The sequence below is a fragment of the Lepus europaeus genome, chromosome 6, assembly GCF_033115175.1.
Source record: "Lepus europaeus isolate LE1 chromosome 6, mLepTim1.pri, whole genome shotgun sequence".
NCBI lineage: Eukaryota > Metazoa > Chordata > Mammalia > Lagomorpha > Leporidae > Lepus > Lepus europaeus.
Window position 1 is genome coordinate 118,021,017 of NC_084832.1, and position 16,136 is coordinate 118,037,152.

General features: G+C 56.3%; 1 protein-coding gene across 2 annotated transcripts in view; it reads left to right on the top strand.

Moving 5' to 3' along the window:
• The first annotated feature begins 5,587 nt into the window (after positions 1-5,587).
• Positions 5,588-16,136, top strand: part of RASSF8 (Ras association domain family member 8) — a 101,019-nt gene continuing 90,470 nt past the window's right edge. For both annotated transcript variants that reach the window (XM_062194960.1, XM_062194958.1), the window contains exon 1: positions 5,588-5,664. The gene's annotated coding sequence lies outside the window, so the exon portion shown is untranslated. The remainder of the gene's footprint in view (positions 5,665-16,136) is intronic.

Sequence of the window (16,136 nt, forward strand, 5' to 3'; positions counted from 1 at the left end):
ATGTGGTATCTGATTATTTAACAAAATATACTGACCATTGTCTTGTTGCCTTGTCAGATCACTGCAGGTCTTTTAAGGGGTTGTTATGATTTAGTAACTGAAATGTTACTCGGGTTCCTTTTTTAGCTTGTAAAAAGATCTCTATTATTTTTGAGATAGCATAGCTTTTAAATTTACATTACAGTCAAAAGCATATGGCTCTACTAAAGAGTCAATGAATAAAAAGTGAAAAGCCCATCTTTAAAGAAGAAAGTATCATTAAATCAGGAATTCCTGCGAATCGGAACATCGTCAGTTGTTCCTGAAGAAGCCTTCCTGCTGACCAAATAGCGACAGTATTTACAGGATGTGAACAAGACGCTCGTGAGCACTGCGAAGGGACACTGTATTTGCTTACCGCACACAGACGCTGAGGGCGACGGCTGAGAATCGTTCCTCTTTCCTTCTAAACGTTATCACCAGCAGTGGTTAAATGGCTGCTTGGGATGAGAAGCCAAAGAATTCCAAATGACCCCATTCGTGTAAACTGAAAAAAATAAAATCACCAACCGTTAGAATGAATAGACCTAAACACATGAAAACACGCATATTATTTTCTCGAGAAGAGAAGGCCACATAGAGATGATAAATCACTCCAATTGCTCCAGCAATCAGTACGTCCACAAATCGCTCCTGCCACGGGCCTTCAGCGCGCCCACGTCTTCCTGGGCCTTACCGCGTCTTCTCTTGCTGTAATCAGAAAAGCAAAAACCACGGAACTGAACACCACCCTCTACCGTCCCAGGTGCATCAGTTTTACCACTGCAAACAGGGCCTGGAGCAGCCGTGCTGGACCCCTGCTTCCCAGCCCCGTGAGCAGCTTCTCCTTTCCAGGTAAACGCCACCCTTTCCTCAAATGAACACTCGGAGAACTTCACGCCGTGTGAGCCCGCCATGTCCCCATGCCGAGCTTGTTTGTTCAGTCAGTTGGCAACTGTGTGTGCTCATCATTGAGCAGCCTGCGATTTTTCTCTCCCATAAAAGGAATCCCAAGGTACCAAGGTACGTGGTGCAGCGCTCGCAGGAATAGCTCTAGTTCACCAGTCTGCTGTCTTCCTTAGCATATGACTTTGGACTTCATGGTAGTCTCGATGTCACGAGATTGTGCCAGTAGCTCCAGCGATTACATCCATGCTCCAGACAAGAAGAGGGCTTTTGCCAGCCCTGCCAGTACCCCACCACTCATAAACACAGGAGTCTTTCTGGGCATTCCATACAACTTCCCTCCAAATACCACTGGCTGGTACTTGGTCGACCCCATCTGCAAAGAAGGTAGTGAAATGGAAATTTTCAGGTGGGCCCACCATCAGGTTTCTGTTGGAAAGAAAGAGAGGATGGGATAGGCCAGCTTTCTCTGCCTCCTTTTCCTCTTCCCCTCCCTTCTTCCCTTCCTTCTTGCACATATATTTCCTTGGATGCACTCGCTGTGAGTTTGCAGGTCAAGGTGATACCACATTCATTGCTCTAATCTCTAACTCCAGGGCCTAGTGTAGCTCCATTATGTTTCTATCATTTTTTAGTTAGCATAGTTTATTGCATTTTTTAACTTATGTTATTCATTGAGAGGAGAATGGGGATCCCAGTTGGTTCAGAAGCTGAAAGAACGAAGATAAAATGAAGGAGTGGGTCGTGTAAGTTCATTCTGTTGTATTAGCACTCCTTCATCATTGACAGTAGAAATTTAAATATTTATTTGAGAGGCAGAGACAGACACAGAGCCCTCCTCACCTCCAGATCAATGTCCAAATGCACAGGGGCTAGAAACTCAATCTAGGCTTCCCACGTGGGTGGCAGGGACCCATCATTTGAGCCATCGTCTGCTGCTTCCCAGGGTGCATGCTGGAAGTGGGGGCAGAGCCAGGGCTCGAACCCAGGCCCTCTGATATGGGCTGCAGGCATCCCAAGTGGCGTCTTAACCGCCATGGTCACATGTGCATCTCTCGAGTAGTTATCTAGCTCATGGGCAGGACCAGGCCCTTGCCAGGCGTGGGGAATACAGAACCCATAACACACAGTCCCCGGCTTCAAGACGCACAAGGCCTCTGCAGGACATCATAAAACAGTGCCAGACCTGCCAAGGGAAGGAACGATTTCCTCTCCAGACCTGCAGGTGCACAGGAGGCTTCCTTGGCATGTTAGCACCAACCTGAGACACGGGCCCTAGCATGCATGTGGATTTAGTTGAGGTCACCAGTTTCTGTGATGCCATCTCGGTCAAACCAGGTATCCCAGTGATGATCTGGCAAGCAGCAAAGCCACCTCCTGTCTCTTCGCTCAAATACTTCAGTCCAGCCCACACACGTATGGCTAGACATGCGTCCACGACTATTCTTTTCTCAGTAGATGGACACCAAGTTCTGTTCTTAGCGATGTCCCCCGACACACACACCATGAAGCAGGTGCGGGAGAGAGAGGCACTTGGAGATGCTCTGCTGAGGCCTTGGGAGAGAGGGGAAAGCCCCACAAGCCCAGGAATGCAGGTGGTGAACCCTACGAGCTGGCAAAGGCAAGGAGGTGGATTCCCCGGAGCTGCCAGGAAGAACACAGCACACGCCTTGATTTGTAGCCTTCCGACCTCCGGGCCTGGAAGACAAGCAACCCCTTCACGTCTGGAGGACTATGGTGATTCCTTAGAGTAGCAATAGGGCTCTTCCACACACGGGTGGGCACAGCACCCCAGGCCACCTCCTCCCGCGGCACCCCCCATGCTGTCACACTGCTGGGTCTGTCTCTGTCTCTCCTTTTGGATTCACCTCTTTTCTGAACCCATCCTCTCAAGTTTTTTTTTTTTTTTTTCAATTTATTTATTTGAGAACAGAGTTGCAGACAAAGTAGAGGGATAGACAGAAAGAAAGGTCTTCTATCCAGTGGTTCACTCCCTACTTGGCTGCAACGGCCAGAGCTGGGCCGATCCGAAGCCAGGGGCCAGGAGTTTCCTCTGGGTCTCCCATGCAGGTGCAAGGGCCCAAGCATCAAGTTGTTTTCTTACAACTCAAATCTGGCAGGGTTTGAAGGAGCCACTCAGGTTCCTTTCTGGAAAAAAAAAACAAAAAACAAAACAAAACTAGAGGGGCAGGCGCTTTGGTACAATGGGTTAATGCCCTGCCCTGCAGTGCCGGCATCCTGCATGGGCACCAATTGGAGAGCCAGCTGCTCCACTTCCAATCCAGCTCTCTGCTATGGCCTGGGATAGCAGTAGAAGATGGCCCAAGTCCTTGGGCCCCTGCACCCACGTGGGAGACCCGGAAGAAGCTTCTGGCTCCTGGCTTCAGATAGGCGCAGCTCCGGCCGATGCAGCCAATTGGGGAGTGAACCAGCAGATGGAAGACCTCTCTCTCTCTCTCTCTGCCTCTCCTCTCTCTGTGCAACTCTGACTTGGAAATAAATAAATAAATCTTTTAAAAAAAAATAGAAACAAGAGGAAGAGGTATGGACGAATCCCATCAAGGGCCAGGGGTGTGATCCCAGGACGGCTATCAGGGATCCCAGCATAGGTGAGGGAGCGTCAAGCAAGCTGTGCTCCACTCACAACAGAACGCACCCAGAGAGGCTGGGGCAGGTGGTCTGTGCAGCCTCCACCGAAGCCAATTCCCAGACTTCGACAGCTGCCAGTGAGGTCCACCGTGCTATGGAGTGAGTCTGCCTCACTGTGTGCCTGTAAGGGCTTCTCTGCGAGTGGGCGTGGCTAGTCAGGCATCATAAATTTACCCGGATTTAAATGCTGGTCATGCGGCAGATGGGTGCCTGCCTGCATCAACCCGTCCATCTGTGGCTGTGTGACGAAACCCAGGGACCCACAGAAACTCGATTAAGGCCCAGCTGCTCCTGAAGATCACACATCTTGGTCCGATAGCAGCCACACTGCTGTCTGCCATCCACCGCCCCCCACACCCCCCCTCTGGGAGCCCGTTCACCACAAGGGCTGCCCAGCCCAAGAAGGCAGTACCAAGGAGGAACAGCAAGTCAGCACGGCCACAGGCCGCCAGGGGCCACAGCAAGATGGGGACCGAATTTTTCCGTCCAATTGGGCAATCGGTGTGCAGTGGAGGGAAGAGTCGGCAAGGGAGTGAGAGGCCAGGACAGGCTCACCTGAGGGCTAAACAACTCCTTTGACAAGAGTCACCCGGGGTCAAAGGCCACCCCGTGGCCCACAGAGCCCCTTCGCATGGCGTCGCCTTAGGGTGCACACTGGGGCCACAGAGCTCTCCTCTCCCCAGATCCGCCAAACGTGGATCCACAAACATTTAGGTCTTACCAGCCCGCCCTCCCCGGTGCACCTGCGAGGCGGAGGAAATCAATGGGCTGTGGAATCAGGAAACGTCAAAAAAACCAGAGAAGGAAACCCAGGGTCAAAAAGAAAAAAAATTAAAAACAACAACAACAACAACAACAAAAAACACAGGTCCTGCAGCGGCGAGCTGTGCTTCAAGTCTGCCATCCGTGTCTAGAAGAACCAGTGCCTGGAGAATTAAGGGGGTCGGGGCCGTGTCTCGCAGCTCCCCCACGCGCTGCACCCCCAGCCCCAGCCGATGGAACAGCCGCTGCTGCGGCGGGGCGGCGGGCGCCCAAGCCCACACCCAAGGCTGCGGGCCGGCCACGGCAGCCCGCGTCGCGTGCGGTCCCCAAAGCAGGCACGGACGACGGACCTGCGGGGCCACACGCAAGCACCGATTTCCGTCTGAAGCCAAGCCCGGCCCGGCTCGTTCTAAACTTCTGTTACTCACGGCTGATTCATGCGTGTGCGTGCGTGTGTGTGTGTGTGTCCACCCCCGCCCGGCCTCTGTCACCGCCTGCTGCGCAGGGGGCCGCGCAATCACAGCCACTCGGCGTGCGCCGCGGCGCAAACCCAGTCCGGGGCGGAGATGGAAGGGCGCGCGCCCTCGCTCTCGTTTCTTCTCCCTCGACCGCGGAACGAGCCGCCGGCTTCCCGGGGAGCCCGCACAGGGCAGCTCGAGCGAGTCCCGGCCCCGGGCCGCCGCCGCCGCCGCCGCCGCCGCCGCCGCGGAGGCTGCGCTCCGGCCACGGTCAGTGCAGCGCGCGCCCTCCCGCCACGTCCGCTCGGCCCCGCCGCCGGGCCCGGCCGAGCGCTGGCCCCCGGGGCCCTCGGGGCTCCCACAATGCAGCGCCGCGCCCCAGTTCCGTTACCGGCTCGCTCCCCGCGCCGCGGGCCCGCGAGACCGGCGGCGGCCGCGGCGACCCGCGCGCGGCCGAGGGGGGCGCCTCGCGCGCGCTCAGCCCGCGGCCCGGCCGAGGGGCGGAGCCGCCCGGCCCGGCCCGGCCTGGCCCGGCCCCCAGCCCGGCCCCCAGCCCGGAGGCACCGGCCGCGGGAGCGAGCCGCCCGCGCTCCGTCCGGCTCCCCGCGCAGCGCCCGCCTCGCCCAGCCTCGCCGGCCGGTCCGCGGCGGCTCGAGCCCCGGCGGCCGAGGCTCAGCTAGCGCCGGCCCGGCAGGACGCCCTCGGAGAGAGACACGGAGGGAGAGAGCGAGAGGACGCCGCGGAGCCGGGGCCTCCGGCCGGCGCGGAGCGCGCAGCCCGGGTCGGGCTCCGGGCGCCGCCGCCGCCGCGTCCCCAGCGCCCGGGCCGGGCCCGCCGGGGGCCTGCGGGGGCGGCGCAGTTGCGAAACTGAGTGAGTATTAACTTTCTGCGGCGGCGGCGGCGGCGGCGGGCAGCCTCCCTGCGAGCCTCGCCGGCCTCGGGGAGCCGCGGGGCGCCCCGCGCCGCCCCCCAAGCCCCGCTCGGCGGTCACCTTCTGCCTGGCGTCGCCCGTGTGCGCCTCCTCCACAAGTGCGAGCCTCTGGTTGCTCGGCGGCTTCCTCTCCGTGTCCTTGGCTAGGGGACTTTGGAGGCCACTTTTGTTGCGAAGGGAAATGTCTGTCTGGCTTTTTTTTTTTTTTTTTTTTTCCTTTGCTCTGGGTGGAAATCCGAGGCTCGCTGGCGGGCTGGCGGCTTAGAGGGAGCTGCGTTCTCGGGCGGGATGGGGCGTGGAGGGTCTGGGGCTTGGATTGCGCTCCCCGACCCCACCCCGGGCGCCCCTGGGCAGGGGGAGTCGGGAGGAGGGGACCCGGACTCGAGCTGGCTTTGTGGGCTGGAAACTTGGCTGGGGGGGGTCGCAGGCGGAGAGGTCGGCGCCAGTGAACTTTGCCGGCTGCGGGCGCGCGTGCGGCCTGGGGCGCCGGTCTCGGAGCGTGGCGCTGTTCGGGTGGCACGGTCGAGCCGCTTGGGGTTGCTACACCACCACGCTCCTGGCGTCCGGAGCCGTGCACTCGGAGGATGGACTTGCGGGTCCGTGTGGCCTCCCCTCGCCCTGGAGGGACCTGGAGGGGAAATGGGTGCAGGGCACGCCTCGCAGTGCACTCGAACCTGTCCGCGTGGCCCCGTCCAGACCTCAAGGCTTGGCAGGAAAAAATTGCCCTAGCCTGGTGCGTGCGTTTTCCCGGCTCGGCCGTTCGCCGGTGGACCGGCGGGTTCCCCGGGAGGCCTCGTTGACAACTACCGGGTCTCTGTTTGCTGTGCCCGCGGCTGACCGCTCTCCCGTGCGGCGTCCGGGGAGTTGTGGTTTCGGTCTTTGCATGCCTGGGTGTGCCGGGAGTTGGGATCGTGTTGGAAAGGGGTCGTCGGGGGCCGGGTGGGGCGGTAGTGAGCGCAGCCAGCGGTCTGCAGGGGAGGTGCGCGCCGAGCACAGGCGATCAGCAGGCAAGACCAGAAGGCACGCCAGTGCGTGTGCGTGTGCGACTTGTATCACTTAGCAGGCATTGGCAATGGCACTTTTTATGCACGGGCCTGGGAAACTCGCCTCCCCAGCCGTGAGAATTCCACGTGACCTTTTCCTTCTTAAAGAGGAAGACTGAGTATACTTGGTGTTGTCCCCTGGAAGGATCACACCCAGCCGCATCATATTGGAGATGATTAAACCTTTCAGAACATCTCGCCTCCCCCCTCCGCTCCTCCTCCCGATGATCGCTGGGCGGCACTTTGCCCAACACGCACCATTAATCAGCTGTGATGCGTTAGGTTCTTTCCAGGTGCGGGGCGCACGCCTGATTCCTGAGCTTCCGCAGCGGGCGAGAAAGGAGAGAGCCCCCAAGAGGGAACAGATTAAAGCCTGTGCCGGTAGGAGAGGCGTTTGGGTCTGCAGAGTGTTAGAGTGTTGCAGGTGGAAGCAGCCTGGGTCTGCAGAGTGTTAGAGTGTTGCAGGTGGAAGCAGCCACAAAGACAGCGTGGAAGCCCCTGGCGCTGACTGAATTGGGCACCTGGTCAAGATATTTAGAAATTACACATTGAAAGTTCCACATGGTGTAGGCCCGTTTCTTTATGGCTTTATTCTCTTGTGGCCTTGGTGTTTGGTGGCTTATATCAGTTTTGACCTCAGTGCCTTGCGTTCTGAGAAATGGCTGGTTCTTCGGGGTTCCTTACTCCGAAGTGATCTCTCTTACCTTGGTGGTTAAATGAGCTGGGCTGAGAATGCTACAGGATTTTGTTGCTCTTTCTTACGGCTTACTCCTGGCGTTGTGGCTTTGCTCGTTCATGACAAGACATTGAGGTCCTTGGTATCGGGCTTGTGCATGAATCATTGTGAAGCCCTTTGCAGGTAAGAGTGGCTTGGGAAATGTCTGTTTATAACTAGCTTGCTCCGGTTAGGAGCACTCGAACTCCAGAGTGCAGTTTGCAGACGCCCCGGCGGTACAGGGGGAGGAGGGCTGGCCTCACAGGCATCCAGCCAAACTCCAGTGGCAGGTGTGACTTTGTCACTCCACAGTGTGTGAGCGTGGCCGTGGTACTTGGGCGCCTGTGGTCCACAGTTTGCGTTCTCTGCAGCGCGGGTGCCCCCTCCTAAAAGAAGGGCCGCAAGAAGACAGCCTGGCCTGGCACTCCGCAGAGCGGAGCCCTGGGTCACCCAGACTTTCCAACTGTTCCTGCATTTTCCATCCAAGGAGTAGCCCATCTCTCCCCCTTGTCTCTTCCGTTAGCCACACCAAACCAGTCTGTCCCAAAGTCTGGTCCTTTTTTCTCTCGAAAATCTCTTTGAAACCTGTGCCAAGTTCAGTCTCCACTGTGCTGCCGTCCCCGTCTGAGCCACCGGCACCTGTCCCTGGGGCCGTGACTTCCTGCACCCTATTTTCCTGCCTGAAAAAGAAAGGGGGTGGGGGAGAGGCACTTCCTCTTCTCCAGTCTTCAGAGCTGTCTGGAAGCACACAGATTTCCCGGGTTTAGATACAAAACCTGCCACGTGACTTGCAGGGCGGGCCTGACTTGACCCCTGCCCCCAGCTGGATCTGCGGCTTGAATCCGCCTGGTCCACTGCAGGTTGGCCCCAGGGCTGTGGCTCATGCTTTGGCCCCTGGGGTCAGGCCCCCTCCTGGGGTAATTTCTCATGCCTCGCCCCGCTGGCCGCTCAAGTTTGCTGTCTTCTCTGGGAAAGTCACCCTGTCCTCAGGTCAGCCGCCGCCCCTTTATTTTGGGCCTTAATGCAGTAATCATTACCGCCATGGACAGTTACGTGCCATTTGCTTGATGGCTCCCTTTGCCCTTGAGGACGGGGATAGTTCCTGGTTGATGGAGCAGTGCCTGGTGAAGGTAGCAGGTGCTCACTGAGTGTTTGCTGATGGAAGGACTAAGGTAGAAACAGCAGGGTTCCATTGGTGTCTTCATGGCCGCCTTTGGCTGTTAGAGCTGCTTTTCGGGACAGGCGAGTGAGCCCCGGCGCCTTCCTCCTGCCTGATTCGCTGCTGGGGTGGAGTAGGAAGACACCTGGGCTCCAGGAGAGGAGTGCTAGCTCAGGGTTAGTGATACAGCAAGACACCTTTTAATCAGCGCCGCCCTCGTGATTTGCTGTTGTGGGTAATCCTTTTTCTAAGCACATCATTAAAATAATGGCCCTTGGTTTTTTTTTTTTAATCAGATAGGATTACTGAAAGGAAAAAACGGCCAGCGAGTGCGGCTCATTGCCCACAGCGCCGTGTGGCAGCGCCTTAGTACGCTGCTGGTGCCTGCGCAGTGCCGGGAGCAGGCGGGAGGCTGGCAGTGGTCAGGCCGCCCGCCTGGCCACAGACCACGTATGGCCACACGGGTGCACGAGGGAAGCCATCATCTAAACGTGGGAGCACCTGGAGGCCTGGAAGTTATTTTTTTCTTGCTCACCAAACCATTCCTTGTCGTAGCCAAAAAAAAAAAAAAAAAAAAAAAAAAAAATCCCATGACCCTTCCCGGCTAGGGAAGGCGTAAAGCTTGGTTTGAGGGCTTTTGTGCTGTAGTTGGGCTCCGAAGATACTTGAGGTGCTGTGCTGTGACTGTGGCGTGGGGCCCTCTGTGTCCTGCATTGCCGGCCACGTTGGTCCGTGACTTGGCTTTCCTTCTCAGTGGTCCCCGCCGCTCTTACAGCAGGTGCACTCGCAGAGCTTCGTTATTAAAGTTTATTTATTCCAAAGACAGAGTGATGGGGGAGGGAGGGAGAGCCGGGGGATCTTCCATCTATCTACTGGTTCGCTCCCCAGTTGCCTGTGACAGCCAGGGCTGGGCCAGGTGGAAGGGAGGAGCCTGCATCTCCCCCTTGAGGGCAGGCATTCAACCACGTGAGCCATCCCCTGCTGCCTGCCAGAGTCAGATTAGCAGGGAGCTGGAGTGGAAGCAGAGTAGCGGGGACTCGAACCAGCACTCCGATTTAGAATGCAGGCATCCCAAGCAGCAGCTTTGCCCCCCACACCGCTGGTTTTGTGTCTCTTGAGTCACGAGGTCCACAGAGACTTGGGAGTGGATTCTAGGCCCCGCAGCACTGACCCTGGGCGCTCAGCTGCTAGTCTCCGCCCTGAGTGGCCTGGAGACGGGGTTTGGCCTGGGTGCTGTGCGTCCAGAGAGCAAGGAAGTTGAGAACAGCGTCATGAGCTCCCTGCACTCACAGAGGAGGCGTGCATGGCTCCCCTGCTCACAGCCAAACACCCAAAGCTGCCGCACTCCCTGGACACCCACCCCATGTTCTGCCCACCCCAGGTTCTAGTCCAATGGCGTCATGAGATAGAGGTGCCCCCTGTAGCCGCACCCTTTGCCCCGTCACCCACACACAGGCATCCGGGAGTGAGGCAGGGTGCAGGCCCTCTGTGGCCCCAGGACATTGGCATCCAGTAGCCACCCCTGTGGAGGAGAGGCATCCCAGCTGGGAGCCCTTGTGTTTGCCCACGGGTTACCTGGCTGACCTTGAACAAATGCCCAGAGCTTTTTAGCACCAATAATAATGATTAGCCATGGATTTCACAACCTTGCTCTGGTATTTAAAACATATTTTTAGGCAGGGATTTTTTTTTTTTTAACATTCAGCTATATCACAGAGCGTATTACGATGAACTCCAGGGCTGTCCAAGTTTAGTGTGTTAGAAAATGTTTTCTTATTCAGTAGCGTATTTTATTCTTTGTTTTGTAGAGAAATCAGCTGTAAGTGCAGGCTGTAGCAGGAGCAGACGGTGATAATTTTCTCCCAGGACTTATGTGTGTGAGGGATGTATTTTGTCAGTCTGGTTGCCTGTCACTGACTTACGAGTGCTAAACCACGCTTATCCTTGATTATAGTAATTTTATTATGGGGAAGTCACTGAAGACTTAAGTACTCCTCCAAATGTAAGTCTGTGTCTGAAAAAGTAGGATTTCCTTAATGGATAGACGCTGGACAGGAAAGTAAGATTTTACTCTTATTTTTACTTAAAATATTTGTATTTGTAATCCGTGAGGCCCTGCTGTAGAAATACCAGTGAGAAGTGAGGTTGGGGATAGTTTGGAATGTTTAAGATAAAGCTTGTCCATTTCTTTTTTTTTTTTTTTTTTTAAGATTTTTTTATTTATTTATTCGAAAGGCAGAGTTAGAGAAACAGAGGGAGGAGAGAGAGAACAAGAGACGTCTTCCGTCCGCTGCTTCACTCCCCAAATGGCTGAAAGGGCCGGAGCTGGGCCAGTTCAGAGCCAGGAGCTTCCTCTGGGTCCCCTACATGGGTGCAGGGGCCTGAGGACTTGGGAGCTTGGCCCTTTCTATAGGAGATTCTAACACGGGACGCATTAGATACCAGAAAACACTGTTTGTGTTGTATTTTCCTTATTTTGAGGTCTGGAGTAACTTCCTTCTGGTTTTCTTTTTCTTAAGGCTTTGTTGAGCTGTGATTGACATGCAGTAAGCTGCACATATGTAACTTTGCGGCCTTGCAGCCTTTGAGCTCTGTACACGCAGCGTGCAGCCCCCACTGCGATCAAGATCATAAGCGTGTCCACCGTCGTGCAGGTGCTGTCATTGTCCTCCAGAGCATCTCCCCTTTCCCAGCCTCTCTGGCCTTCAGAGCCACTGTGTTTTGTAACTGGGAGTAGCTTGCATAGTCCAGAATTCTACATTGATGGAACCGTTTAATTTTCACTATTCTTTTTTTTTTGGTTCAACTTGTTCTATTCAGTAATTATTTGGCGATTGATTGATGCTGCTGTATATGCAGCAGTAATTTATTTTTCATTGCTGAGTAGCAGTCCATTGCCTGACTAAATAGCAGTGACTCATATCTGCATCTGTCGATGGACATTTGAATTGTTTCTAATTTGGCCATTAAAAACGACACTTTTATGAGTATGAAGACATTGTCAAAAGCTTGTGGAAAATGGAATGGAAAGCATGGGTTTGTTCTGATGCAAAAAAAAAGTTTGAAATCCACATGTAGTTTTTGTTTTAAAACTTTATTTATTGATTTGAGAAGAAGAGTTAGAGATAGAGAGAGGTCTTCCATCCTCTGGTTCACCCCACAGATGACTGCAACGGCCGGAGCTGTGCTGACCCGAAGCCAGGAGCCAAGAGCTTCTTCCAGGTCTCCCACATGGGTACAGGGGTCCAAGGACTTGGGCCATCTTCTGCTTTCCCAGGCCATGGCGGAGAACAGGATCAGAAGTAGAACAGCCGGGACTAGAACCGGCGCCCATATGGGATGCCGGCGCCACAGGCGAAGGATTAACCAAGTGAGCCACGGCGCCGGTGCGTAGTTCTTTCATGATGTGCATTTTTCATGTGTTACGAACATTTTGTGTACCCACCAGTTTTTTTGAGGCATCACAGTGAACTGTTCTGCATCCTGCTTGCCCTAAACTTCGCGGAGTGGCCTGCTCTTGCAGAGTGCCTTCGTGTGCATCTAGGCTTGGTCTGTCTCGGGTGCATCCCCAGGCGTGGGTGAGGACTGCGCATTTTAAGCACCAGCCGACTGTTTGCCGCCGTGACTGTGCCGCTTGGTGTCCTCGCCGTCCTGAGATGCGTGCCAGTTCCTTGGTGTCCGTGCCACCACTGGGTGTCGTCAGGCTTCTTAATTCCAGTCCTGTGTGGTGCTTCTTTGTGGTTTTAATTTGCATTTCCCTGATGCCCGGTGATGTTGTGCAGCCTTGTGTGTGTGTGTGTGTGTGTGTGTAGTCTTTTGCTTTACTGTCTTTATAACTTTGGTGATGCATCTGTTCAGTTGTCCTGCCCTTTTTTTTATTGGGCTGATTGTTTCCTTATCGCTGCATTTTGAGGGTTCTTAATATTTTATATTTTGGGTCTACATCCTTCATCAAATACGTGCTGTGTAAAGATTTTTCTCCTAGTTTGTGGCTTTTTTTTTAAAGTATATTTGTTTATTTTCATGTGCTTGAAAGAGCGTCTGTCTGTCTCCTGGGGCTGGCATTGTGGTGCACTGGCCTCCCGTGGGAGTGCCTGTTCAAGTCCCGGCAGCTCCATTTCTGATCCAGCTCGCTGCTAGTGCCTCTGGGAAAGCAACAGAAGAAGGTGACCCAGGTACTTGGACCCTGCCACACGCATGGGGGATGCGGGTGGAGCTCCAGGCTCCTGGCTTTGGCCTGGCCCAGCCCTAGCAGTTGTGGCCATTTGGGCAGTGAACCAGCAGATGGACGGTCTCTGTCTCTCCCTCTATCTGTATAACCCGGCCTTTCAACTAAATAAAACACTTCTTTCACAATATGCCAGAGATCACCTTTCCATGCCGATTCACTCCCCAAATGCCTACAGCAGTCAGGTTGAAGCCAGGGGCTTCACCACCGCCGGCTCACGCCCAGAGCCGGGCCCCAGCACCTCCATGCCAGCGCCAGGGGCGCCTCTGTAGCTGAAGTGGCTGCAGCCCTCCCCACACCAGGGGGCTGGCTCCCTCTGCTTGCGGCTCCTCCTCGCTCTCGTTCAAGTTTCCTTTAGTCATTGGTTCAGGACGGGACCCCACGCCCTTCCCAGTGCAGGAATGTAGCAGCGAACACAGATGCTTTTTCCATGGGGGGCACAGTCTCCTAGGGGGGAGTCAGAGAGTAAATGGACAAGGAATTCCCCGTCGTTACAACATGAGAACTGCTTCAGGGATAGAAACACAGCAAGGGGCGTGGCTGAGGACGCTGGGAGGAGGTGGAGGTGTTGAGTGGGCAGAGTCCGCTCTCAGGTGAGCACAGGTGCAGTGAAGTGAAGGGGCAGGTGCACCAGGAATGAGGACGCCGAGCGTGCCAAGGCCCTGGGGCAGGTACATACAGGTGCCTCAGACGTGGGCAGCAGGAGGGGTGAGGAGGCCCTGGGGCCCCCAGTCGCAGGATGCTGGATTCAGGGTCTTGGCTGTTACCGTGGAAGGCAGTCGCGAGTCCGGAACAGAGGAAGAACAGACTGCCGAGCAGCGTGTCGCGAAGCTGGGAAGGAGCCGACTCCGGGGCCAGTGGCCACGGTTAAAGCCACAGCCCTGCATTTACCAGCAGCACTGTGACCTTGGATGAGTACTGCGACTTCCCCGTGCATTGTCGGGAACCGTGGACCACGGGGATGCTGCCTCGCGGTGGGAGTCTGAGGATTAACTAAGCGAATGTTTGTGAGGACCAGAGCCTGGCAGATAGCATTGTTCAAGTGTTGGTTAAGTAAAAGGAGGCACATGGGAAGGGGCCTGCGGGGGGAGCAGGGACAGAGCCAGGAGGTCCGCTGGGAAGATGCACGCGGCATTGCATCTGAGCGGCAGCCCAGACAGGTGCGCCTGGTGCAGGCGGGGGAGGGGAGGTGGGGGTCCCCGGGAGAATTTGGGAGCGGGCTGCCCTGTGGGCAGGAGGACTGGGTTTCCTTTTGCTCTGCTCTCCGATCTCCCCAGGTCGTCTCTGCCGCGTCCTCCACTCCCCTCGGCCAGGGTTCTCGGGGGCTGGGGATGTTTGGGAATGTGGAGGGGTTATGTTTTGGTTGTTAGGGAGACTGAGGCGTGGGTGTTTCCAGCACTCTGTGGATGGTGCTGACTGTTCCCTCACACTGGCCAGGAGTGTCCTGGCTGGGAGCCGCTGCCCTTGACCTTGCTCCCACCTCGCCCCTGCCCTGCCCCCAGGCCCATAGGTTCCTAGCGTGCAGTCCCTGGACCTGGTAGCAGGGGGCCTGCGCCCATCCTGGCATCCCCACCCCCGACCCCATGAATGTCTGCGTCTGTGCTGTTACTTGTCTTTTGAAGTTTGAAGTCCTGCGAGCATCGGGATCCTGGGGTGCGTGGTCTCTCTCACTCTGTGTGTTCCTGCTCCCGCCCGGGTGGCCCTGCCCCCGGGTCATGTGCCTCTTCCTGATGCATGTGCTGCTGGCTTTACCCCCTGCGTGGCTGGAGCCCTGTGCCTGCCTCCTGTGCCCTGCCTCCAGTCCATCGTCTCTCCTGACCACTCCCGCCTGCTGGGCCCCATCCTCCGTGTGTCACCAGATGACGCTGTCACTACGCCGAGCCGGGGCCAGCAGGGCACGGGTCCTCTGACACCTGGCTTTTTCCATTGCCCTGGGGCCAGCCAGGTGGCTGTCCCTCCTCCCTGCCTGTGTGCCCTCCGGCCCCTCCACCATCTGACGTGGGCTCCAGCAAGACTTCGATACTTGGCCGTCTTGCGCGTTGATGCTGAAACGTCTGAATGCGCTGTTGCATCACATGGGAGAAAAACAAATGGCCCAGCCTCTCTTCGGCCTGCAGCCAGCCTGGCTGTCCCCTCGCCGGAGGAGCAGCTCACTCCTGGGGGAGCCCGCGGGGCAGCCTCGTGCATCTTCCGGCTTGGCGCTGTCGTTTCCACAGTCCCTCACTCCATGCAGGTGAGCTGCGGAGAGGCACACAGGTTCAAAGCGACTGCCAGGCTTTGTGCTTGGCGGCCCCCAGTGCGGCTCGAGGAGGGTCGGGGGTTCTTTGAAGCTGTGCAGGCACTCGAGTCCTTGCTGATGCCCAGTGGGGCATCTTTTCCTAACCCGCAGCGGATTTGTCCACCTTCAGAGCCCCTTGAGGCCGGGGGCTCCTCCACGGTGTCTTTGGGGCCTTGGGGAGCCCCTGACGCAGCCTCCTGAGCCCACACTTGGCTGAGATTCAGTCTTTGGCACTGATTATCCTGTTGCACAATGTGGGAACGTGTCTGTGCTTTTTTTTCTTATAATTCAATTTATGTATTTGAAAGAGTTACAGAAAGGTAGGGGAAACAGAGATCTCCCATCTGGTTCACTCCCTAATGGCTGCAACGGCCAGGGCTGAGCCAGGCCAGAGCCAGGAGCCTGGTCTCTGACATGAGAGGCCTGAGCAGCTGAGCTGTCTCCTCCACCCTCCACTGCCTTCCCAGGTGCAGTAGCAGGGAGCTGGAGCAGCTGAGCCGGAACCGGTGCCCAGTGGGATGCTGGTGCCACGGGCAGCAGCTCAACCTGCTTTGCCATAGCACCGGCCCCTAAAATGGGGACATTTCTGAAGATGTCACTTTTCTGTCCCCGGGGACCATTACTGCCTCAGTTCCCGCCCCAGTCGTCCAGGGTGGTCCCTCAGTGCATTCTGTCTGTGGTCGTAGTAGTAGCAATAACGTATCGTCACCGCTCTGAGCTGTCTCCTTTGGGCCTCTTTTTGTTCCTGTTACAATCCCTCAACACCTTGTAAGCCAACCTGATTTCTCCCCATCACTCGGGACAGGTGAAACGCCACTTCTCGGTGGCATTCCAAGTCCAGCAAACACAACAGAACCAGCGCCCCCAGCCAGGCCTCACTCACGGAGTTTGGCTCTGGGCCTGGTGTTTGCTGGCGGTGGTGCCGCTGGGATCTGAAAGCTGGGGAGGGTGGGATTCGGTGTCCTGTTGGGTTCCCGGGGCTCAGCCTG